At 38.6% G+C, this 27,358-nt stretch overlaps 1 protein-coding gene across 1 annotated transcript in view; it reads left to right on the top strand.

The window, feature by feature from the left end:
• Positions 1 to 2,021: 2,021 nt before the first annotated feature.
• Positions 2,022 to 27,358, top strand: part of flrt1a (fibronectin leucine rich transmembrane protein 1a) — a 100,751-nt gene continuing 75,414 nt past the window's right edge. The window contains exon 1 of the mRNA XM_048189679.1: positions 2,022 to 2,471. The gene's annotated coding sequence lies outside the window, so the exon portion shown is untranslated. The remainder of the gene's footprint in view (positions 2,472 to 27,358) is intronic.

Below are 27,358 nucleotides of genomic sequence, written 5' to 3'. Positions count from 1 at the left end.
CACAAAACACGACTAGACATTAAATTTTGCATAAAGTATTTTGTAGCATTACATTTTTTTAAACATTATCATGACAATTAAGCCCCCCATCCATATAACTGTATATAGGCCTATATATATATATATATATATATATACACACATACACACCAATCGGCATTAACATTATGAGCACTGACAGGTGAAGTGAATAACACTGATCATCTCTTCATCACGGCACCTGTTATTTGTTGGATATATTAGGCAGCAAGTGAACATTTTGTCCTCAAAGTTGATGTGTTAGAAGCAGGAAAAATGGGCAAGTGTAAGGATTTGAGTGAGTTTGACAAGGGCCAAACTGTGATGGCTAGACAACTGGATCAGAGCATCTCCAAAACTGCAGCTCTTGTGGGGTGTTCCCGGTCTGCAGTGGTCAGTATCTATCAAAAGTGAACCGGCGACAGGGTCATGGGCGGCCGAGGCTCATTCGGGCCAGCGAAGGCCGAGTGGTCCGATCCAACAGACGAGCTACTGTAGCTCAAATTGCTCAAGAAGTTAATGCTGGTTCTGATAGAAAGGTGTCAGAATACACAGTGCATCACAGTTTGTTGCGTATGGAGCTGCATAGCTGCAGATCAGTCAGGGTGCCCATGCTGACCCCTGTCCACCGCCGAAAGAGCGAACAGTGGACACGTGAGCATCAGAACTGGACCACGGAGCAATGGAAGAAGGTGGACTGGTCTGATGAATCATGTTGTCTTTTACATCACGTGGATGGCCGGGTGCGTGTGCGTCTCTTACCTGGGGAACACATGGCACCAGGATGCACTATGGAAGAAGGCAAGCTTTGGGCAATGTTCTGCTGGGAAACCTTGGGTCCTGCCATCCATGTGGATGTTACTTTGACACGCACCACCTATCTAAGCATTGTTGCAGACCATGTACACCCTTTCATGGAAACGGTATTCCCTGGTGGCTGTGGCCTCTTTCAGCAGGATAATGTCCTGACACAAAGCAAAAATGGTTCAGGAATGGTTTGAGGAGCACAACAATGAGTTTGAGGTGTTGACTTGGCCTCCAAATTCCCCAGATCTCAATCCAATCGAGCATCCAAAGCTATCTCACGACCAATTCATCCATATTTTACGAGGTGGCTAATTCATATGAATTCATATACCTCACTTGTACGATCGGTGTGTATGTATATATATATATATGTATATATATATATATATATATATATATATATATATATATATATATATATATATAAACTAATGTATACTATTAAATATATTAGTTACACTGTAAAAAAATGTAGGAGTATTTTTGTACTGATTTAATAAAACAGTATTACAATAAAAGAAGTACTAAGATAATTATATGCTGCTAAATTGTGGTGCTAACAGGGATAATATCCCTAGATTAAAGCTCATACTATAACAAAGAAACCCCTCTCTGAGGAAGACTCGCTCCCCTCTGCCGCTCCGCGTCCGTCACTACGTGATATCCGCACTTCCTAAGCACATAAAGCTATTATTCCACTCTCCTGCTCTGTCTGGGCTGATGAAGGGGCGCTGAAACATCCTGCGCTTGACATCGCTGAGAAATGGCAGACGAATCAAGCTGACACGAACGAGACAATACAGCGAGCTCTCTAACGACGGGAAATCCGATTCACTTCAGTGAATCGGTTCGCTCAGACGATTCATTTCGGTGAATTGATTTTTTCGAGTCAACATTTAAAAGTGTTCCCAGAAGTCCCAGCTGTTTTTTTTTAGTGAGAAATATTTTAGTCAAATACTGTTATTTATTTACTAAGATTTACCTTTTGTTTACTCTTTACCCTTTTTTTTTGCCATATTTTGCATAAATATGACCACGTCTAGTCTGTGATTTTCTCATCGCTTAAATATTGTTTCAATAGTTTCGTTGATTATGGCTCCAACTTGTCACCTAGTACACATAAGATACTAGAATCAATTCGAATGAATCAATGAACCGACTCAAACGAACGATTCATTTGGGAATCGGACATCGCTACGCTGCGAACCGAGCGTTGAATTATGCATTCGGACTAACAAGGGAAAGTGATGCTCAGAGAGGAGGACAGAGGACTCGGAGAAGATGCATTAAAAGGGCGATGAAGTTATGTGAAGCGGTTTCTCGTCGCAGCGTTATACGCACATATGATTAATTTAATATAGTGTTTTATTGCTACGCAGTACTACACGGGGTGGATTTTATTGCAAAAGAAAACGATAGCAGATATCGGATGGTCGGAGAAAGGAAGAGAGAGTGAGTGAGTGAGGCAGGGGGTATATGATTTTAATGATGACTTACAGGCTACAGCGGACCGTCACTTAATTTTGAATTACAGCTTGAATAGCGTGGAACTTCGCAATTCTGAGGAAATAACAAAAACGCGTTTTATTCCGTAAAGGAGAGGTGGATGGAGAAACAGGCAAAAGAAAAGGCTCTCTGATGAAAAGGTAAGTTGTCATAATATTCAATTTTTCTATTTTATTTGCTGACTGTATGCATTACACGAAATCGCTACTGTGTAAATGAATGTGAATCCACTGGAATATAAAGAACAGACGCGTTTAGCGCAGTCAAAATTAAGCACAACTGTCACAGCATACAAAGCGACTGCTGAGACTTTCAGAAAATTTTGCAGAAATATGACCTACAGCTCGACAAGCACAACATAAGAGCTGTTCACACGTGTTATGTGTTTCTGCGCAATCGTTTAATTGTTGCTACACATGCGTGGCAGTGGCGTCGCGTTGTGAGCGTTGCTGTTTCAAGGCGCATGTCTTTAAGTTAATAACAGTTCAGCCTTTTTTAAAAAGCGTTTTATTTCATTCTATTGCACTGCGTAAGGGGATTATCGTTTCATGAAAAAAAAAAAAGAAGAAAAAAAGTTCAATAAGAATGCATGTGCGCGTGTTCATTACCTCATGATAAACCCTGCGCGATATCTGGCTTTGGCGCGAATCATTGCCATTCATAATGTGGATGTGTAGTCTGTTTGACGGGCAGGTTTAAGTACCTATAATGGTTAGGCATTTAGACCACCTTCAAATATTGGTTTTTCATTAATGCGGTACATTGTGCTCATGAACAGCTGGAGTCAGTGCGGTCAAGGCGGCAGGTAGCGGCGCTGAACCGTCTTTTGTGAACGGTGTGTAATGACAAAACCTTTAGATGTAATTGTTGAAACCCAAGAGATATACTCTTCAAGGTGCAGCGAGCTATATTTGTGAACACCAAAACTAAAATGTGCCTTCTACCTGGCAGATATCATTAAAATAGGGTAGGTGGGGTGAGAAATAACACCTGTGATAGCCCTAGCATCGGCCAAAAGGAGTCAAGGGATTGATTGGCCCGTGCTCTTTTGCTAATCAGAAACAACTTCTGCCTGTCAATCATTTTGAATTTGCAGATTACTGACATTGGGTAGGTTGACATGTCTTTGGAGGGCGGGGTTTCGGGAAGAGGACGTTGAGGTTAGCCAAATTTTGGAGGTTAGCAAAACGGCTGAAATCACTTTTTACATTTAAAGGTACAATATGTAAGAATTTTGCAGTAAAATATCCAAAAACCACTAGGCCAGTGTTATATATTTTGTTCACTCGAGTACTTACAATATTCCGTTTGCAACTATTTGTAAATCGTGAGAAAATTGCAATTTTAACCAAGGCTCCGGGACGTGTGAGGAGTCGCCTGTCAATTATTGTAGTATATTATTTTGTAGAAACCATGGAAACACCAAAGATGCTAAAAAAAATTAAAATATTACACGTTTTAATAGACAAGGGAACAACTGTTTTGATATATTTATAGACAGAAAACTAATTATTGTTATATAGCTGAACACGTTTAGTCTTATTGTTTAAATCTAATTTTCTTGATTTTTTGCGAGTACCATGCTTTACCATGCCTCAGAGAAAAACACTATTTTGTCAAGTAGCTAACATAGCATCATCAGATGCAGCTTTATTTTTAGTAACAGTAATACAGCATTTTCTCCATCATACAATACGTTTTAAAATTAATTGTCATTTATCAACACAAGCCATCCAGCATTTAATATGATATTCTAAAATCGATCTATCTTACTGCAGTGTGTCTCAGACAAGTGTCTCATAACAGGCACCGAGCGAACGCTCAGTAACGTTATAAAATTTTCAACACTCTCTGATGTATCTGATATGATATACAGAGCTGTGTTACCTCATACTCATGACCGGAAAAGCGGAAGCGGCGCCGGCGACTGAGGCATAATAAAAGTTTCTCTGCTCGTGAGGCGTGTGTTGCGCAATCGCTCCAGCAGCCTCGTTCAGCTCCCACAACACTCGGTCCTGCTCTGCTTCATACTAGAGTAACGTTAATAATCGCATCCATGAACATGATTTCTTCCCGAGTCCTGTCCCAATTCTTTTCCACCGGCCGTTGAGGTGAAAATCACATATCCCAGGATTCGCGCTCAAACTTGGCGTCATCAAGCTACGCCTTTGTTTTGAATCTTCTAGCGGACAGAAAATATTACATATTGCACCTTTAAGTGGTACATTGTGATCAGTGAAGAGTTAGTGTGATCATGGCAGCAGGTAGCACTGGCTGAACCATCATTGAACGCTATCATTGTTTTTATATCATAATAATAACAACCCAATAAGCACATCCAGTATTTCTGCTAAAGAGCAAGTCATTTGGAAAGCATCTAATTGTTGATAAACAGCTGATAAACAGCTTCATTCACAGATATTCTTAATCATAAACATCATTTTAATGTCAGCCAAGGGAACGTTTTTGAGACATAGCCTACTGCAGATCAGCAATAGCTCAATAAATTACCTTTTCCAGATGAAAGTGCACACATCAATTAGACTGTTTGACGTACCTGTGTTATCAGAGAAGCAAAAGCATGGCCACATATGAAGTGCCTTTGATTCAATAGGAAAACCTAAGCAATATCCTCTTAAGGCACAGCCGGGTTAAAACGGCTTTAATGTTATGTTGTTGAATGAATAATCCCCTGGCCTTGAGCTTTAGCAAATTTGGAGTGGTTGAATAAACGAGGATTCTGCCTGCATGCGTAACACTCTGGCTCTCCCACAGGGCACTAACAAGACAGTTCACAGTTAGATAACAATCATTGCATCTTGAAATCAGCAAGTTAGCATTTAAAGGAACAGTTCACCCATAAATGAAAATTATGTCAGTATTTACTCACCCTCAAGTTATTCCAAAACAGTCACTTCGTTTTTGAAGAATGTTAACGCTGCTCTTTTCAGTACAATAAAAGTGAATGGGAATGGGGGCATTTATCCATCAAAAAGAACAAGAATGCATTAGGGCTGGACGATTCATCGAAAAGTAATCGAAACCAAAATTCAGAACCTCTTTTCCCATGTCGGTTATTCCATTTTTTTTTTAATCCTGTTTTTATTTTCCCCTTAAAAACATACTATGGCATATCAGGCCCGTCGCCAAGGAGGGGCATTAGGGGGCAGTGCCCCCCCCAGATGACACAACGTGCCCCCCTAATCTTATGGTGTTCAGCAAATTTACTATTGAGAGCAAAAACCTTATTTCTGTGGATTTGGCCATTCACATATTCCATAACAAAATGTCTGAAATAGCAGCATTTATCTCACAGGAACACTATCTCTACAACGGTATCTTTAAATAACACATTATCCGAGATCGCGATGAACTAAAATGAGTGAGATTTAGGGAGCGCCCTTTGCGCGCTTTCTGCCAAATCCCGCTTACGTAATCTGTTAAAATTAACACTGGTTTGTGATCGTAGATGCTTTATTAGCAAATAATTTATCAGCAGCGTTTATGTTGGGTTATGTAGGTTGTGCAGTTGCAAGTAACTTAAAACTATTTTAAGGAAATCTATTTAAATGTTTTTTTTAAATAGGAATCGCATCTCTTTACCCTGGAGTTGGTTCACCCTCCACCTATGATCAGAAAATTCATAGTTAACACATTATTACACAAAACGGAACTTGAAACATAATTAGGCTTTATTTATAAATGACTATCACTTGAGACCCGTCACCAGCTATTTTAATGGTGAGTAGCCTTTGTTGCACGTTTTTTGAAAATACAAATAAGAAATATTGGGGAGAAAACATGAAACTAAAATGCCAGTAGGTGGCAGCATTTGACCACCTTAATAATTGAGCCATTGAGTCATTCATTCAAACGATTTGTTCAGACGACCGATTCAGTTGTTTATGAATGGGTCATTGAATCTTTGATTCAACCGATTCATTCAAAATGCTGAATCATTCAGTAAAGAAAGATGGCTGAGTGTTGCTGTAAGGTACGTGCACAATGGTTCTGCTGTGACCTTTGTTTGGAACTGTTTTCGCTGCTGAAATAGAACAAAAACAGTCAATATTGCGTCTTATGTAAGTGACTTAATATTAACTACTTGTTTATTGAACTGTCGTAAAATCGGTGTCGCATTTTCAATTGTGATGGTAACGTAATCGGGAGGACGGCACTCTTGGTCGTGTGATGTTGCTTAACTGTATCATATGTTATAAATATAAAAACTCCACATTTTGAATTTTTACCACATGTTAACTGAGTTTCTTTGTGTGTGCTGTTCTCATTTGTTTCGATTACTGCTCGATGAGCTGCACGAGCCTCAACAGCGCAAGGCCTACATTATTCAATGTAGGCCTTGACTCATTTCTTAAAATGAGTCAATCTCCAGTATTTGGTATAGTTTGGTCTAATTAGGATAGACTATCTTGTGTTTTGGTGTTAATATAGTCTATTTCATTAATAATAAATACAAGATATTATTGTTTTGATATTAGTCTGTGTGGCGACCAGGGCGGGCGAGAGCCGTGAGGGAACGGCGCGAGGCCGGTGGCGCGAGTGTTAATGAGCTTCACCTGGGAGGCGGGAACCGGCGAACATTGAACAAAACTTTAATCTCAAAATAAACAAACAAAACGAAAGTAATGCCGGCAGACCCTCGCGGACGTCTGCCGGCCACACAAACATAATAAAACATAACGTAAAGTCCAGGCCTGGTCCTCTCTCGTCCTTCACTGTAGTCGCTCCTCCTTTTATGCTCCCGGAGCTCCTCCGTGAGGGACTCAAGGCCGGTGCGCCTCCCAGGTGAAGCTCATTAACACTCGCGCCACCGGCCTCGCGCCGTTCCCTCACGGCTCTCGCCCGCCTGGTCGCCACATACCCCCATCGCCCCTCGCAGGCCGGGGGGTACTCCCGAGACTGCGCTCTACTCCCCCCGGGGCCTGTCTCGGCGGCCGCAGCACCTGGGGGTAAGGACAGACGAGACGAGAGAAAGGAGACGGAAGCAAGGGGAGCGACAGGACGAGAGAGGGGAGAGAGGAAAAAAGAGAAAAAAAAAAATTCTTGGTCCGGTTCCCCGACACACTGCCGTTCGGTCCTCAGCCAGCCGGGAGGCTCTTCCTCGCGGTGCCATGCGGTGGCACTGGACGCTCGGTGGACGGCCCGATCCTCGACCGCCTCCTGGCGGCCGGCGATGGCTCCTCCGGACTGAGGGCAGCCGGCAGCGAGTCCCCCGTTCCCTGCTCCTCCCCTTTATGGCGGACGGCAGCAGGCTCCGGCCCACGGCAAACGGCGGCGACTCCTCCGCTCCCTCTTGGACGGCAGCCACCCCACCTCGTCCCAGGGCACAGCCTCGAGCTCTCCGTCCCACCTGTCACTAGGCTCCAGCACCACCGCCTCGGGCAGCCTCTCGCGGTCTACACACACTCCCGCGCTGCCCGAACTCCGCAGCACCGCGATCCCCCTCAGCAGCGAGGGCTCTTCGACAGCATGTCCCTCCTTCCTCCCGGGTTTCGGCACCAATGTAACGAAGTTCGTCAATACGGGAAGAAGGAGGCGGGAACCGGCGAACATTCAACAAAACTTTAATACCAAAATAAACAAAGAACAAAACGAAAGTAATGCCGGCAGACCCTCGCGGACGTCTGCCGGCCACACAAACATAATAAAACATAACGTAAAGTCCAGGCCTGGTCCTCTCTCGTCCTTCACTGTAGTCGCTCCTCCTTTTATGCTCCCGGAGCTCCTCCGTGAGGGACTCAAGGCCGGTGCGCCTCCCAGGTGAAGCTCATTAACACTCGCGCCACCGGCCTCGCGCCGTTCCCTCACGGCTCTCGCCCGCCCTGGTCGCCACAGTCTGTTTCTCGGATCATAAAAATGTGTGCCACCCATGAAAGTGAGTGGGGGCCATTCTGTCTGTTCTGGCCCTGCTGCGTATGTAGTGACTCCGCCTCGTTCAGTCAGCGGCATGGAACCAACACGGCGGCGAACTCAGATAAACACGGAGACGAACGCAGAGAACTGCGCTCTCCATGATGACGAGGAAGTTTCAGCAAAGGATAAATTGATTTCTAGCCCTTGCATTAGCTCTACTACTAGATATATTTATGGAGATGAGAAATACAAACTACCCTGTACAGCTATGATCAGCTGTTCTTTTGATGTTTTGTTACAGAAAGGCTGAAGCTGATCAGTTAGTTCTTGTCACATGACCTGCGGTACGCTTGTGGCATTCTGAAAAGTTGAGAATTTTTCATCTCGCTGCGCCTGGAAAACGCACCCTGTCGCTTCCATTAAGGCTGGTTTAAACTAGAAGTATAATCAGCCTTCATAAGCATGCTTGCCATGTGCCTACATTTGAAATAACGAACTTGAGCGGACAAAAGACGCAACATGTGAACGGTCCCTAAAAGTAGTTTATATGACAAGTCTTTTAAAGCCATACAACAGCTTTCTGTGAGAGGCAGGCTGAAATGTAATTCGTTATACACAGATATGTTATTTACATATTTAAATCGGGTGTGTCAAGTATTGTGCCACGCTTGGCAGCAGTGAATACTGAATAACGTTTCATAACCATTTGTAAACCATTTGTAAAATTTGGAACATGCAAATAGTGTTTTAGAGCTAATCAGTGAATAACGACTGGAAATCTGTCATGGGGAGCGCGGGTCACAACCTAACGCGGGGTTAGTTGTAACACATATGGTTTAAATACTTGCACATATGCTAGCATGATGAATCTTCATGTATTTACTAGTTGCCATATCAACAATATATAGAGAAAAAAATGTGCAAAAATTCAGAAATCTTTGGGAGATCTCACTGAACATTTATTTAACAATAGCGAAAATTTAAGTGCATTTTTATCTATATTTTTTGTTTATTTAAAATGAGACTAATCTGATATTATTTTAATATCCAATCTGTTATATAGCAGTTTAGATAGTTCTTTAATGCTTCACTAACTAGCAGAAGATACTAACTAGGTTTAAATTTCTAGTTGCGCGGATAGGGTTCATTGTAACACTGCGTTTCAATGTGCCGCACTATTACAACTATACTATTCTATACAGTTACTGATACATCTGGCATAATTAACTTTTATGAATTTCTGTTAAGAAACCAGCTGAATAAAGACTGAGAGGAAGAACTTGAACATTCAGAAAATATTATTTCTAGCAATTTACAGCATTTGTACTGGCTGGTCTGTTTATCTCCTGTTCTGTGAGAGCTGTGAGTGGAGGGAGGGGAGTGTTATGTTCAGCTCTGTGTTTTTCTGAATGTTTCTCTTCAGCTGTTTGCCTGTATTGTTTTGACAAATGCTGTTATAGCTGTGTTTTGCAGTGTCCATTGTCAAACTACGAAATTATTTAAATTTGAATTTCTAAAATAAATGTTATTATTTTATATGAAAAAAAAGTCTTTTATTGACAAAATATTTTAGTTTGTCATGTATGTATATATATATTTTTTCATTAAATCAGCTAACATTTTAAGCTGTCATATGATCATGTTACAACATGCCCCATCACATGTTACAATGTGCCCTACCTATGGGGCACGTTGCCACATTTCACTTCTCTTCTTTTGGGGTGAATAAAGAAAAAAGTATACACTTTATTAATGAAACAAAGCCACATATTTGTACCAGACATATGTGAAATTAATGTGGAAATTCTCTGAACCCTACACAAACTGAGAAAGTCAAAAAACTCTGTACCCCTCTCTCCTCTACATCCAGTTGACTTTGGCTACATTTACACTGGATGTCTTGATGCCCAATTCCAATTTGTTGATGATATATGATTTTTTGATGACCAGCTTACATATTTTTTTAAAAAAATGACCCATATCCGATATCTGCATTTACATTATACACTTGGCGAAACAACCCAAGGTAGACGTACTGATCCGGAAAAGCTTAGGTTGAAAAGAAAGTTAAAAAAAGGGTGATTGCAATGGACTCAGACAAAATGATAATACAAGCTTTTGCTTTCCACACCATTTTTAAAGGTCGCCCCCGAGGCTCAAAAGACATAAAACTTCAGCACGACTCCACTGGGTTGAGCTTTCGTTCCTCCATTGCGACACTGAATAGAGTCATGTGATCACGATTGGTGTCCATGAGGTGACATTATTCGCCACCGTCGCTTTTTCAATGAGGTACGACTTGCATTGACAGGGAAATATCCAGTCTGTCTGCTTACATGGCAGACTCAAATGCACGTATCCGATTCATATCAGATTTATTTCCACATATGACTGAGGCCTTTGTGGTCCATACCATAAGATTATTTATCACTCAGACCAGCTGTCTTTTTTAACAAATTAGGTTCTGAGTATTGCACAAAGTTTATAACCAGTGAGTGCCTGCTCTCAGACCTTGAAATACCAATCAAATGCTACTGCTTGCTTCTACTTAACAATGTAGATTGAATGCATGATTGATTGATTCAGCTGCCCTTCAGTTGAATTCTTCTCTGAAGACTACATGCAGAGCTCCAAGGATATTGATCAACGCTTAGATGATTTTTGTTTATATTTAAATCAGGGGTCAATAAGTCTATGTGGATATCGAAGTCCTATCTCCACGCTGCAGAAATAACTCAGATATATTTTAGTCATAAACATTTCATGCTTTTTCAAGCATGACCATCAAAACGGCTTCGTGTGTTGCCTTACAGTCACAGTAACATCAATCATTTTAAAGAGCATCTTATCTGAATAACAGTTGTTGGCACTTGGAGCAATTTGTTCAAAATTCAGATGTTCCTCGCTTTTGCTTTTTATTGTGAAGAGCTTCCCTGCTTTTTTCTGTGACTATCTCGGGGGAATGGATTATGTTTTCAGCTCTTCCAGATCCAAGGGACCATCCTGGCTGTAAACATGTTCTCTCTCAGTCTTCCTGACTGTCAGAGTGGATATGGATGAGTATGTGCATCATTTATGGCCTCTCTGATGGGTAGCGAAGGTCTCGGTATTCCCCTTCACTGCAAATGATTTCAGACATTTGAAGGCACTATTGTGAATATATGGTTCGAGAATATTAGTTGGTTAAAAGGTCAATGCTGTATTGCCTGCATAGGTTTCAGTGCATTGCTCCTTTATTGTTATTGTTGTTTTCTTTGTCTAAATTAATTTAAATAGAATACAAAGCACAGTGCAATGCTGTGTATTTCGAAAACAGGGATGCATAATATACTGGTGACCATATCAGCATTGGCTAATACAAGTGTTGAAATGATCATCATCTGCATCATTAGGCAGATACACCCCCCCCCCCCCCCTTTTGTTGTTGTTGTTGTTTTTGTCAGTACAAATATCTAAATGTTCTTGAATCAAAATACACACAATAAAAAAAAAAATAAAAAAAATTTAATTAAATTTAATTAAAAAATTTAAACCAATTGTTGGGTTTGTCCATATTTGACCCAAGCCAGGTGCGATGCAAGTGTTTTTTGCTAGTTTCAGCCCGACGCTGTTATCATTTTCACGTCCTGGGCCACGTTGTTTAAATAGTAAATGCATTTGCACCCATTTGTGCACCCATGGGCGTGCTTGTTTGAAAACGAGGTGTGTTCAGGTGCATTGTTGGCGTGTTGCTATTTTGAGGCAACTGAAATAGACTGCACCATTGACTAACTGAAACCTGGTCTAAAGTGGCGCAATATTTTTTTTTGTTAATTAAAGGGTGCGTTAGTAACATGAGCATATATGCGGGTGCACAACGCGCGTACACTCTGCTTATTACACACTCAGGGATGCACAGCAGCACACAAACATGCCAAATATTAAAAATAAATGATTACAATGTAAAAGATTAAATGCTTAAAATAAAGATAAAAATGCTTTGGTGGAATCAGAGCCTCATCTCCCATTCCCACCATGCACTTAGATTGATAAAATAGGGCCCTGAGAGTAATCCCTTACTTTACTTTTTCAAGGGAAAAGTAATTAAATTATAGTAATTAGATTACTTGGTAATCAGTTACACCCAACATTGATGTTGAACTTTCTTCATGAACAATAAGACTTAAAGTCACCATGAAACAAAAATGATTTTATGAAATATTGCAGTATTTGTTATAAATGATATATTTATCTGTGCGCATTATTTCTTTAAATTCATGTGTCCTCATAATCTTTAATCAAATTAATTTTGCATTCCTCTTGCAGTGACATCTCTTCTCTGATGATGTGTTTACTGGCGCGAGGGCGGGGCAATCTGTCACATGAGATCTACCAATAGAAAACCACAACCATCCAACCATCCAATCAATTCCCGATGGACAAAATCAAGTCCCGTCCTACATTTTCTCTTGTTCAAGAAGCCGTTTCACTCAGATATATGTCACAATAATGAAGAAAAGACTATCACAACTTCCGTTTCATGCTGACTTTAATATTTTGCTTCTCAAGCAAATGTATCTTGATTTAAGAATGTTTAGATATTTGTACTAATTAAAGACAAAAACAAATACAAAATAAATTTACTAAAGAATTTTTTTTCAGTGTATTTGAAGTAGATAATTTCAGTAGCAGATTATTTCTTTAAAATCAAACAGTATTTTGCACAGGTGTTGTTGTTGGTTGCCAGGGCGTTGCTATGTATGCTAAGTTGTTCTAAGGGGATTTTAACATGTTGCTAGTTAGTTGTTAGTGGTTCTCAGTGGTTGCTATACTGTAGTTGCTAACTGACCCAAGACAAAAGAGCCCATCCCTAAGTTTCGGCTCAGGTCCCATACAATGTAAGTACCTGGGATTTTCCTGCCTATTTTATTGTGAGCAGGTAATCATAAGTCTGAACACTTAGAAACGTAATAGCAACAAGCTGCATGATTTGAGTTATGTGCCATACTGGAATACATTTTGTTCCTATTCCATTTGAGCAATACTAGTAGTAAGCAATACAAATAATCAGCTATCATCCAAAATTCTGGTCAGTTTTTTGTTAATTAAAGAATGAAACGCCTGAAACACAAGCAGACAGGAAGTCCACATTTAGGACAAAGAACAAACAAGGAAAAAGATGCAATTATTTGTGAATAGGCATCTCTTGTTATAGGTATAAATGCTTATTTTATATATTTATTTTTTAAGAGGGCTTCTCGTGGTGAATATAATTTCCTTCCTTTTATAGTTATCTCCCTCTCTCCATCTGTGATTTTTTCCTCATGTTGTGATGTTTCTTTGATCTGTCTCCGTTGTTCTCGCCTTGCTCGCGCAGATGCCCCTCCCTCTCTGTCTGTCTTTGCCAGGCTGTTGTAAATAGCCATGTTGCTTGTGTCATCAGAGAAAAGGATTGAAAAGAGAAATGGACAGAGGAGAGACCAAGAAGCCATAACATAGTGAGGTTGGGTTACAGAAGAGAGACATGGGTGTGTGTCTTTGTCCCCTACCAACCGTTTCTCATTCACAGGGTGACAGCTGGCTAGCAGTAGGGTACAGTGGCATTGCCAAAGGAAGTCAGCCTTACAGACTCACAGCAGAGATTTACATCCAGTTTTCTGCATGTGTGCAATACATACCAAACACATAAACATGATCATAATACTCTAACAACCAGCAATATAAATGCTGGGTTGTTTCAACCTAAGATTGGGTCAAATATATACAAACCCGACCGTTGGTTTGAATTTTTTAATTAATTTTTAAACCCAACGGTTGGGTTTGTCCATATTTGACCCAAACATGGGTTGAAACAACCCAGCATTTTACTTTACTATTATTTCAAATAAATCATTTGAGTGTCAGGTGTGGACTGTAAAAATGATTTTTTTTTTAGATTATTGGAGTGTGTTTTATAAGAAAATACTATTTCAGTCTTACTTGCCGTTTCTTATTAGTGAAATTTACTAGTGAGTTTTGTTTCAAAGTAATCCTACACAACATATATCATAGATACAGTATAATATATTACATAATACATGTGACACATGTAATACATAAAACCATAAAATTGTAACATTAATATATTGTTTACCTCAATGCAAAACTACACTGTGAAAAACAATTGTTGTTTTAACTTAAAAAAGTAAGTTACCTGGTTGCCTTAAAATTTTGAGTTCATTGAAATTAAAAATTTGAGTTAATACAATGAAGGCGAATCAACAGAAACTCAGAATATGTTATCTGAACCACATTAATTATTGAAGTTGATATGACAAAAGAATAAATATTGTTATGACAAAACATGAAAATTTTTTTTTTACAGTGTAGGTATACATATTTAATAATAGTAACTTGTATAACAACAGAATTCATAATAAATGTTTTCAACCATGCAATACATCCTATACATTTATGCTGCACACATAATTCATAAAAAAGCAAAATCCTAACATTATAAATATGCATGTATATAATGCATAAAACTACAAAATGAAATCATGCATAGTGCATTATACACTTTTAATGCATGTAACACACACAATGAATAAAATAACATTCTAGTAACATTATGCTTCTGCGTTCCATCACGCACAGCATATTATACAGATTACAAATTCAATGCATGTTATATGTGCTGCACCCATAGAATTTTGTCACACTGTTGAGCACTGTAGGACACACAGGTGAATTCACACACATACTTTACCCCTGTACCTTGACAAATGGAGCATATTGCATCACATCAGCAGTGGGTAAAACGTTAGCATATTGTGTGACCAGATTATAAAAGTGGATTTAGTAGAAAACTGTGAAACGGTACAGCTGCTAGCTCAAGGCACACACGCTCTTACATACAAATCAAGAGCGCGGCCGCCGGTAACCATGGAAACAGGATTAGGCCCACCCTGCTGAAACAAAACCCACCTAAAATGTTTTAAATATGGGAGGGAATGACTTTCCTTCTCTTTCCTGCTAAGGCTTCCTGTTTGATTAATGCGACACCTTGCGCCAGCGTAGTTCATGTGTTTGGATCAATGGATTCCGCCCTAGATTCACACTGCACTACACAAGCCATATCCTCCAAGCCTTACCACTCTCTTTACTTTAAATGTGTTGGAGTCGGTCCAGACTATTTATCTGTGAGAGTCCGCGGGAGACGAAACAGTTGCACAGGAAATCTATTTGTCTTGTGTATCCCAAACAAACAATTCAGAGATGGCCTTTATTTTGCTGATTTGATTGGAGGTTTGTGTGGTCTATTTCGATTTAATGAATTTCACTTTAGCTCAGAATTCATTTAAATGTATGGTAGTATATTAAACTGGATGTAGAATGGAATATGATATTAAATGTCCACCTATAAATGATTTCTTTTTTAGTTTTTATACAAAACATTTCAGACTGTCCAGGCTACTCTTTTCCACATAATGAAAATGAAGTGTGACTAGCAGGGCTTGACATTAACACCCGCCGAATGCGGGTGGATTTCAGCAGTGGCGTGTAACGCATACACTCCTACTAGCCACTTTGGTGGGTTTCATTTTATATGTAATATATACATTTTTTAATTGTAGTCTTTTAAAAAGTCATCTGAAATAATAAACTAAATGCAATGTAGTGTTGACAAAAAATATTATTTTTTCAATATCGATACTGTATGCAAATATCTGAAATGCATGCAATGCTAATCTTCTGCAGAACAGATATACGATACCAGCTGCTCTTTTTCTCTCTCATCTCTCCGACAGCAAGTTGACACACAAACCCGCTTCCCTTCACTCGCTCGTGTCATTTGCTCCAGATGAATATTGTTGGTGTTACAGGGCTTGAATTTCGGCAAGGGTATGCACGTCTTGTGCATAATTCTACTCATTCCCGCAGATTTTGTGCTCACACCCAAAGTGCGCACACATAAAGCCGCCTCTCAGTACTACATTGAGTCATTTTCCGCTGCTTATAGAGCTTAAACAGTCAAATACATACTAGGTCTGTACCATTTATTGCATGCGATTTGGCAAAGGCTGCGATTATTTAATGCGCAGCTTGTCAGAGCTGTACGGCTCTGTGATCAGTAGTAAATGCTTCTCCATCTGAAAGCCAGAGGGCGCTCTTGCGCAGAAACTCAAAATATGCCCTGCAGCAGAAGAAGATAACACGCATCATATCCCTGTAGCTAAATAAACAGAAGATTGAAATGCTTTGATTAATTAAACATGACTAATAAACACACGACTGTCTTATTCCGTGTAAGAAGCCACATCATCTCACAGGAGGATGCTCAACTGTCGTTATGAAGTGAGTTTGGAGTAAAATATGTTATTAAATGTTGTCTTTTATTGGACAAGATATTAATAAATGCTTCTTGTGTCTGAAAAGATGTTTGATGTGTGTTGCTCTTTCAAATGTACATTATAAGTGATTCAAACTCGCAGTGCTTTCTGATGGATTAGTATTTGGAGTCATACTTCATTGACAAGCTGCGCATATAAAAATAATCGCAGCCTTTGCGATTTCATAATCGCACTAAGAATCACGTTTAAGTGGTAATCGCGTTCAAGTTCAATGTTATTTTTCGTATTGTGCGATAAATCATGCAGCCCTTATACACACAAAATAATGTCAAAATGCCTGTCTTAGCGAGTATCCAAGTAAACACAGTCAGTTATGATTTAAGTGAATGTAAACAGTTGAGAAATGAAATGCATGTGTCATGCGTCAGGTCTTAAAGTGACAGCAGCCTAATAAACCTGCTGCCAAATTATAAGATAATATTAAAAATATCTATATGGCAGTTTTTCCCCAGGGTATCAATGTCAAAATTGTGTGTGAGAAAATGCTGAGTGGCTAGTAACTTTGGAAAACCACTAGCCACTGTCAAGCCCTGGTAACTAGTGACTGTTGACAAAACGATAAATTATTTCTGTTTTTGCCACAAAATTATGTTTTATTATGTTTTTTATACTCTCTTTCTTTTACGCACACACTTACAGTACGGACACACGCTTGCACAGAAACTTGTCAGTGCTGCTCTGGTAATATTATCAGTAAAATAGTTCAGCAACTTAAAAGCTACATGACATTTCTCACTAGCGAGGTAAAAATGGTGCTCTTCTTGAAGCAGATAAACTTACAGTTTCGGTATTACTAGAGATGCTGCTACCAAACACTGTTGAGAGACGCACAGATTCAGGTAATTCACACATGCTTAATCTCTCTCTCTCTCTAATAACTGTATTATCCTGCTATCAATGGCTCAAGCCTCTGTTACTAGTTCTAAAATGACGTTTTGGAATTAGCAACAGAGGCATGGGATGAGATTAGTCCTACAAACAAGAGGACAAAATGCCTTGAAATACACCATCTGAACAATGTCTTGGCGTGTGGTAACTGTAGTATAAGTAGAATAATTGACTCCGGTCCGTTGAATTATTAGAAAACAATGCACACCCAAGGCGTAATGGCCACAATGCGAATTGCCGCCTCAGGTGTGCATTATTTTCTCATAATTCAACAACCCATCGTCAATTGTTCCTTACATTTGGATTGAGAAGGCTTGGAATATAAGACAGAAGTCATATCAACTACTTTTGGGGTATTTTGACATTTTTGGAGCTTGACAGCTGAAGTTATCATCCATTTCCTTGATAGAAAAGAGAACTACTTTTGTGTTCTGTGGGAAAAGAAAAATCTTACTGCTTTCGAGTGACATGAACGAGCAGATGAATGAATTTTATTTGCTGGTGAACTTTTCCTTTAATATGTCATTTTGAACACGATACATTTATATTTTATGATCATTACTTACTGACAAAATTTCATAGCTCCAAGCAGCAGATCATGGAGTGTTTGTGTATGAAAAGTATGAAAACTGTCTTGAGGCAAAACCAGTTGAGAAATATTATTTTAAATGTTACTTTATAAAATGTAGTTGATTTTACTGTTATATTTTACATGAGTTCCTGTTGTGTCTCATTTCTGCGTGCCTGATGTTGAACTGTGAAACAGTTTTAAAAATCGAAAATTCTATCATCTACTCCCCCTCATATTGATCTTATAATTGAACTTAGTAGGAAGACTTGTTTATTTTGAGGAACATAAAAGAAGATATTTAGAAGATTGTCCAAACTGCTCCTTTCCCACCCAATGAAAGTGTCAAGTTGCAAAAAAGTAAAATTATTCAATATGTCTACAAAATGTATATGCACAATTCTGGTCCTGCAGGGCAGAGTTTAACTCCATTCTTAGTCAAACACATCTGAAAAATCTACCAATGTCTTCAGGATGACTTGGAAATCACAGGCAGGTGTCTATAATTAGGCATGGAGCTAGATTCTGCAGGAAAGTGGACCTCCAAGACCAGAATTGTCCATCCCTTTTCTTAGTCCTAAAAAGCCAAACAATAGCAGAGTGAAACTGATGATGACAGAATTTTCTTTGAGTGCACTGTCCCTTTAAGAGCTGCATGAGAAGAACTGTGTGTTCAGCTGCTGAGACAGTCTAACACTTTAAAGATGTGTGCAATGGTGCTGTGCAAAGATTATACACACAAACTTCCCACACACAAACATGGAACATTCACGCATCTGTTTGCTTTTACACACACACACACACACACACACACATACACACATATATAGAGTGACACTAGACATGACATTTTCGACTTACTGCTTTACAAGATGAGCCCACCACACAGGATGTAACCTCATGTTTGGAATTGGATGACCAAATGTAAGGAGGACTCTTTAACCTTGTTCAGACTGTGTCAGTCCAAATCCGATTTTTGTGCATATCAGTTGGAATCCAATTAGCAAGTGTGAACTACAAAAAATCACATGAAATCTGAATTTTACAAATCCGTGACCACTCTATTCGGATTTTGTGTAGTTTTTTTGCTTATGTGACTTTCTCATGCAACCTTAACACATGAAACGTCCTTGCAGAAACAAGGTTGTGTTGTGTTGTTGTCGATGTGCAAGTCATGCTGAAATGTATAAAAAAAAAAAAAAAATGGAGACATCTCCATGGTCCAAAGATGAGGTGTCTTTTTGAATTTGGAGACCAGTGGAGATGGCAGCATGGAATAAAGCCACGCATGCCAGCCTTCTACAATTCTGACGCTGGTTCATTAGACATAGTTGTCCAGCTATACATTTTTGTCATATTGTAAGACAACATTTCAAATCTTTTTATGTTGTTTTTGGTGTATGCCTACCAATGCAACATCATTTCCATATCGCATATTCCATAAAACAAAGAGCTGCAGGACACACAAATTGGATCTGAACAGTTGCTATACACAGTGTGGACAGTCAATTATTTAGATCAGATTCCAATCGGATAGACAAATAATAAGATTTGGACTAGAGCTTAGATTCTCTGCCCGAGCCCGAGCCCGGACTCGGCCCGACCGGACTCGGCACGCCGATATTTCCCGCCACCGTCCTCGGGCCGGGTCGGGCCGGGCCCTTGATAAATCACGTCACGTGTCATGCGCAGCGTCTCGTCCACTCGCACACGCGTGACGCATCTGTGCGTGCTGTACTATTCAGTAGCTTAAAGCCTCGTTTACACTGCACGCGTGTGCGGCACGTTACGCCGCGGTGCGTTTGAGAAGCGTCCCAGAAGGGGCTCACTGCGCCGCTTCGCTAATAGGCGCCTCGCCTATTTTTGACGCGCAGCTCAAATACAAAATAAAGTCAAAATAATCCTGTAAACTCCTGCTGATATTTCACATCACTACAATGACAGAAACTGAAGACAAGAGATTCGAAGTTGAAAAACATGAAAAATTTAACGAAAACAATATTGGCCAGGCAAATCTAGTGGTCTCGCGAATCCAGCCGCTTCTCTTCTGAAATGCTTCTGGTGTGAGTTGACACTGCTCAGAGGATGGAACAAAACCTTGTCGGAGCCATACGAACAGTGTAAACGAGGCTTAAGTACAACATGGAGCTTGAAGAAGCAAAGAAAAAAAATAAAACAGGAGAATTAACTTTGAGCAAGTCTGGAGGAAAATCGGAGGTATGGAAACATTTTAAACTAGTTTTAATAAACAAACAACGCAGTTTACATGCTTCTTCCTTGTCGTATTATTCATTAAGATAATAATTAATAAATGCACGCACAATTATGAACTTGATAAATGTTACAGATATGTTTACTATGCACAAACAAATGCTTTTCAACTTACATGTGCAAAATTCAGAATTAAATGAATGTGCTGCAATTTGTACAAAAAGAGAGTCTGCGTGTTTTAGCCATTAAATAAGCACATTTAGTTTCAAGTTTGTTAAGTTTTGTTTTGAAGAAAGATTTTCTTTAAAGTGAATTTCGTTTAGTATAAATTGTATCTTAATTTTAATACATTTTTCATCATCCAATTACCTCGATTTAATACATAAAAAGCAATATAGCAGACAATGTAATTATGACATGGAGGCGCCGGCGCGCCGCGGTCACACACCTTTTGAAACTGGTAACACACGCTGTCACCGAATTTACAAATGCACATCTTGCTTGTTGCTCACACATATATTATGTTGAAATAACAATATGTTGAAGTAACATTATTAATAATAATTAATCTTTAAGAATATTTGATTGAATGCTGAATGTTGAGCTTGTTCAATTTAATAAAATTAAAACTTTAATTATGATAATTAAAATAATTTAATATTTAATATTGAGTGGCCAATTTTTGCTCATTTATTAATAGTATTTATATAATTTATATAACTGCGCAGCTCCCCCCTGTAGCCTAAATGATCTAGCACAGCAGCACCTGCGTTAAAAAAAAAAAAAAAATCTGGCGCCGCCCCTGGTTATAACGGCCCACATATTAAAAATGGTCGGGTTTATATCGGGCTCGGGCTCATAATTACAGTGGACGTGTCGGGCCGGGCCGGGCTCGGACACAACGTGCTCGGGCTCGGGTAGGGTCGGGCTTGATTTGTTGGGCCCGATCTAAGCTCTAATTTGGACTGACATTGTGATCATAGTCAATGTGTTTGGTGGTTTCAGCTCTGCAATGACAGATTTTTAAATCAGATTTTAGTTACTTGCATCTGACTCAAATCTGGTCGCATTTATAAGTTTTGAAATTGGATTCAAAACTGAATTTCTGAGATCTGTTTTTGTCTGATTTGGATTCAGTATTTTTTGTACTTTGGGAAGCAACATGTATTAACTACTCAGTAGTGTCTAGGCATGGGTTTGTAAAATACAGCTATGCCTCCTTGTTCATAACCACAGTGGGATGCCTCGATGGAGGTGAGCAGAGGCTTCATTTTCAGTCTTCCATCTGCTTTATGCATCCTGAATTCTTTCTAATTTCACTTGTTGTAGAAATCACTTGGCATTGTGCTGACACCTACATCATTACCATAGCAACCAATGTAGATATAAACTGAAAATAAACTGCACCGCCTAAACAAATGGACATGATTTAATCACTTGCAAAATAGTGTGGACAGTTAGTCCTAAAATTTTGAACAACCTGTTGTAAGTGTGCAATGTGAATAAATCCATAATGTGCAACAAAATGCATAGTGATGCCACAGCAAAAGTAATTTTGTCTTGTTTTCCAATAAAATATGCAAACATCTTTCAAACAAGATACATTTACTTAAGAAGCAAAGTTATGTAAGATAATAAGGTTTGTCATATAATATCATAATGCAAACAGTTTAATGGTCCTAAAATTAGGCTTAATTTCTTTATGCAAACTACAATTTCCCAAATTAAGATATTTTTTTATAAAATCCAATGGCTCAGTGAGGCCTGCATTGCCAGCAAGACAAAAAACACTTTCAGATGCCCAGGAAGCTACTAAAGACATATTTAAAACAGTTCATTTGACTACAGTGGTTCAACCTTAATGTTATGAAGCGACGAGAATACTTTTTGTGCGCCAAAAAAAACAAAATAACGACTTTATTCAACAATATCTAGTGATGGGCGATTTCAAAACACTGCTTTATGAAGCTTTGAAGCTTTATGAATCTTTTGTTTCAAATCAGTGGTTTGGAGCGTGCGTCAAACTGCCAAAGTCACGCCCCCCAGTGGTGAACCATTGCAATTTCAAAACACTTATGACCTAATGAAGCCTCGTTTACTGAAATCACGTGACTTTGGCAGTTTCAGCAAAATGTCTTGCTGGCAATGCAGGCCTCACTGAGCCATCGGATTTTATCAAAAATATCTTCATTTGTGTTCCAAAGATGAACAAAATTTACAGGTGTGGAATGACATGAGTATAAGTAATGAATGACATAATTTTCATTTTTGGGTGAACTAACCCTTTAATATTAGAAAAGCTTTCCAGCGCTGGAGAGAACTAAGTGGGAAAGCCTGAAAACGGATGCAGAGGTTGGATTATTTCTGCTCCATACGTGAGTAACATTGGGTTTGCTGTTTCTCAGAACCTGTGAATATGCTGTTGTTGTAGTGTTAGCTGTAGTAACAGGACAGTTTTGAGTGTCATTGTTTGTCTGAAGCTGCTGGCAACTGGCTTGTATATACTCTTGTGTACTCTGTTCATTTTTTGTTCTTTCTTGTTGTCCGTTCTTCATCTTTCAGTGCTTCCCACACATAGACTTTACTTGGGCGGGCCGCCCACGTATAATAACGGCCGCCCAAGTATAATTGGAGACACAATTTTGCTTTTATTATTTTTATCCTCTTATACTTTTATATCCGCGCAAGATAATGAAACCAGCCGCGATCGATAAACTAGTCGTTTCATACCTGCTCGTTATGTGTGCGTCAGAACTGTTTACTCCCGCTGACATTCCCACGGGCGCTGCATTTTGCAAAGTCACCAGGCGGCGATGTTGCACATTCTACAAGCTCGCGCAACAGCGCTTCAGTCTGCTTCAAAGTGATTCTCAATCAATGAAAAGCGCAGATTTATGCCAAGCGATTGCTAATGAACTCAAGTTGATGAATTATTACAAAGTCTACTTTATGGCCTTTATATAAAATGTTTTAGACGATTGTAAGAATCTGAAGGATCATCCTGCAATAGTTCAGACATTTCAAAATAAGAGTACCTGTGTATTTCGGGCTTGTTTATAATTAAAAGTCACACGCTAAGTTTTTTTATTTTTCTTTTGGGCATTATTGGTATTTTGGTTACACAATAAATTGTATTTAATTTGATTTCCATTTAATTCATAGTAAATTATTGTAGTCTCCCCCACAGGAAGAAAAGACTAAGAACATTATTTGACACACAAATTATTAATTATATAAATTTTACTAGTAAAATCTGTCCCATTCACTGAGAGAGACACTATATGACAGCAAGGAGAACATAGGAAAAGGTGAACCATTTAAATGCTGTAATTTTGCATAATTTACAATACATAATAATGCATAATATTAGTATGTAATTAAATGTAATATGCTATGTAATTAAAATGAATTTCAATAAATAAAAATACTGTTAAAAATCACACATTATTTGTTTGTCACATGTAGTAGACCATTTTTGTGCTGTGGGTAATAGGAGGACTTTTCGCCCAGCTACCACCGCAAGTATGTTTCAAACCTGTGGGAAGCACTGTCTTTGCTTTACTTTTTGCCAAGCATTATTTAGCTTTGCTTCAGGTATGATAAAGTGACATCCACTCTTGCGTGTTTGTGCATTTTGGGGCGGAGCAATGAAGGGAGGGGCATGTTTGTTTGAGTTGATTTCAAATATCAACTGTTTCACGGAAATTGCTTACTGCACCTTTAAGATAGTTTTTAAATAACATTTTGAATTAGTTTTCATTTTTATATTTTCTGTTTTCATTTTGATTTTGAAGTTTCATTATTTTGTTGTGTGCTTTTGTCATTTTCAGTAGTTTTTGTAAAATAATGTTATAAATTTCAGTTGTAGTTATTTTAGTATACCAAGTTAAACTAAAAAAACGTTGTCTTGGCAACTAGTTGAAATTATACTTTTTTATATTTTGTTTCAGTTAATATTTATTCAACATTTATTATTATTTATAATGTTGTTTTGAGTACTGAAAATGTTGTTGCTTTCAAAAGAGACACATTTAGATCGCAGTTCTGCCACCAAATTGTGATCTGTACAAAAGTCGTGACAGACGAGCGTGAGGAAGACACACAAGGAGAGACAAACATAATGAATGGAGGAGAATGCCAAAGTCAGTGCGTGACAAAGAGCCTCATTAGATAAATATCAGAACTGCTGCTATATTTAGCAATCAACACTAATTAATGATAAGCAATCTTGATTTGGTTTGCGTAGGCCGAGCTTTCCAGGCTGTACTTGCGGCAATGACAAACTTCACACATATCACAACACACTCTCTGAAGAGCAGCTGTAGATCTTCATAGTGAATTAAGAACTATTTTTCCACTAAACTAATTACAAATACCTTCATCCAGACAATTACAACTAACTAATTCTTCATTGTTTGGTTGTGTTTATATGGCAAGGCGGAATATTTCCTGGATGTTATTTTAACAGACTGTGGGAGCAGTTATGTACCTTCTGAAATCCAAAATCAAGCGAAGAAGAAAATCTGCATAAACCAGAAGGATAGGATAGAAGTTTCTTATGCTGCATTCACACGCTCTTGGAATTAACGTAAATGCAAGTTTTCGACTTGAATGCAATGAGCTCTTAATCATGACTTCAGAAGTGGGAATTATCCAATTTCCGATAGCATGTGAAGGCAGCATTAAGCACAAGTAAGCTAACGTGATCTATGTTTTGATCATCATTCTGAATCCACCCCGGATTAAGTCTTTTTTTTATGTGACTTATCCACATTCAAGTGTTGATAAAAAGAAAGAATAATTTTAAAAAGTTTTGTTTGTTTAAAAGCAGATGCTCTGTTCTTTCTTTATATATATATATATATATATATATATATATACATACATACACACATACACACACTGTTTACAAATTCATACAACAAAATATTCTGGGTGCCATAAATGTTTGTGAGTATGATAAAAAAAAAAAAAAAAAAAAGCTGGTGTTGGCTGGCAACTTAAAAATGAAACGCTGGCGGGGAAAGAGTTAACAGGTGTGGCTCTCAAAAGTCCTGAATAGAACAGCTTACGGGATGCCTCATGTAATGCCTGTATGAATAACTAATAGTAAACATGAAAGAATTCAAATTTATCCATCGAAACTTAACTAACCAGCAGCAGCTTGAAAAGAAACAAACAACTAAGAATAATTGCTTTTTTTTAAAAGTATGCCTTGTCTTCTGAAAGGGTCTTTTGCTGAATTTGTCATTCTTTATGTCTTTTTTTTTTGTATGAAGATATATTGTAATATTATTTGTTTTTGTTATTGGGCTGGCACTGGTTGACCATCTGTTTCACAGTGAAATCAGTCAGTGTGTCAGTCATGTTTGCAATCAGTCAGGGCTTTATTGGATGCTTTGCATTAAGAGCTACACTCCATCACATAGGCATTTCTTAATTTGATAACATACACGTGCTGGACGTAATGGGATCACATTAACATGCATAACAGCAGAACGAAGGAGGGAGAAAGGGTGAACCTCTAAATGACATTAGAAACAAACTAATGCACACATACTGTACATGCACAATTTGTGACCGGCTTTGACACAATGCATGTATACATTCATGATTTGATTCTGCTGGCCAAGGGCTCTGTGAATATTAATATAAATGCGCAAGCTACCTATCAAATGTATATACTAGGGATGCAACAATACAGTTAGCCCACGGTTCAATACATACCTCGGTTTTTTAACCACGGTTTTCAGTTCGGTTCGGTTCAGTTTGTTATTCTATGCTTAGGCAATAGGAACAGTAAGAGGTTAGTAGAAAAAGTAAAAACGATTTATTGCAATACTCCTTTATTTTATTTAAAAGCAAAGAAAAGTCCACTAGTTTCTAGTGTATTGTATAATATAAAATAATTTTTATTTTAAAATTAACACTGACATCTCACAGCTGTTGGTAGCCCATGTACAAACTGTACAAACAAATTCTCCAAAGCTGTTTACCAAGCTTTCGATTAAATTTAATATTTGAAATCACCAATAAAATCTGACAACAACTGCCTCATTTTATTTTATTTTTTTTCTCAAACGCTGGAATCATGACAAAAAATCTGTACTTTTCAGGCTGGATCAAGCTAATGCGCATGCGCAGACCTAAATGCGCGTCTCTTGTGCCTCATTTCGGAGACACTCGTCTGGCTGTTTCTATAGAAACCGGTGCTTCTAACGGCCGCTGCAGTGACGCGATGACTTTATCAGTCAGCGATTGGCTCTTATTTAGAAGACGGGACTTATTCCACCATATTGCGCGTTTCACTTTCTCCCATTCAAAACAATACGAGTGACGCGTCTTGTGTTATTCTATAGTCTTTGATTATACTCAACGGCAAAACCGAAATGTCTCCACACCACGGATTTGAAAGACGCCGGCGCTTCCTCGTACTGTAGCCTCACTTCCCCGCCGCTCGCCATGTTAAAGTGTGGAATGATGGTTCAGCGCCCCCTAACTTTAGAGCATAGTGATTGAATATTTACTCGCGAGGAGGAGTACTCGTAGACTTACAGGCACACACAAACAGTCAATTCGGAGAGAAATAAAACGCACATAAATTATTTAAACGTAAAACCGAAAAAAACGCAATTCACAAGCGCGTATTGAACCGTGGATGTCGTACCGAACGGTTCAATATTATATTGAGAATTGTGGCATCCCTAGTATATACAGTTAAAGTCAGCATGAAACCTCTTTAATTTTGCTATTAGGAAGATTGTATCGGATTTAATTTTATCCACTGGAAATTCATTGGATGGTGAAAAGTGGTTTCTGTATGAAAGGTGGCTGGAGGGCTGAAAAACAAGACCATGCCTGTCTGCTAATCATGTTTGCCATGATATATTCATTTTGATTTCTATAGTGTCACGATTGACTGTCATAAAAAACACAATTCTTAAATGAATGAAGTTAATAATAAAAAGAACCATATGAAACTAACAGAATAAGATATATAGGCCAAACTATACTAGGATTTGAGGGGACAAACATTCTAATCTCAGCCTATTTAGGACAGATCATATGTGAATTGGGACGCAAGCTTTTCTTGTTTTATGTCTATGCATTAACA

This window comes from Megalobrama amblycephala, linkage group LG4, assembly GCF_018812025.1.
Source record: "Megalobrama amblycephala isolate DHTTF-2021 linkage group LG4, ASM1881202v1, whole genome shotgun sequence".
NCBI lineage: Eukaryota > Metazoa > Chordata > Actinopteri > Cypriniformes > Xenocyprididae > Megalobrama > Megalobrama amblycephala.
Note: the sequence above shows the minus strand (reverse complement) of the source record. Positions and strands in the feature narration are given on the sequence as shown.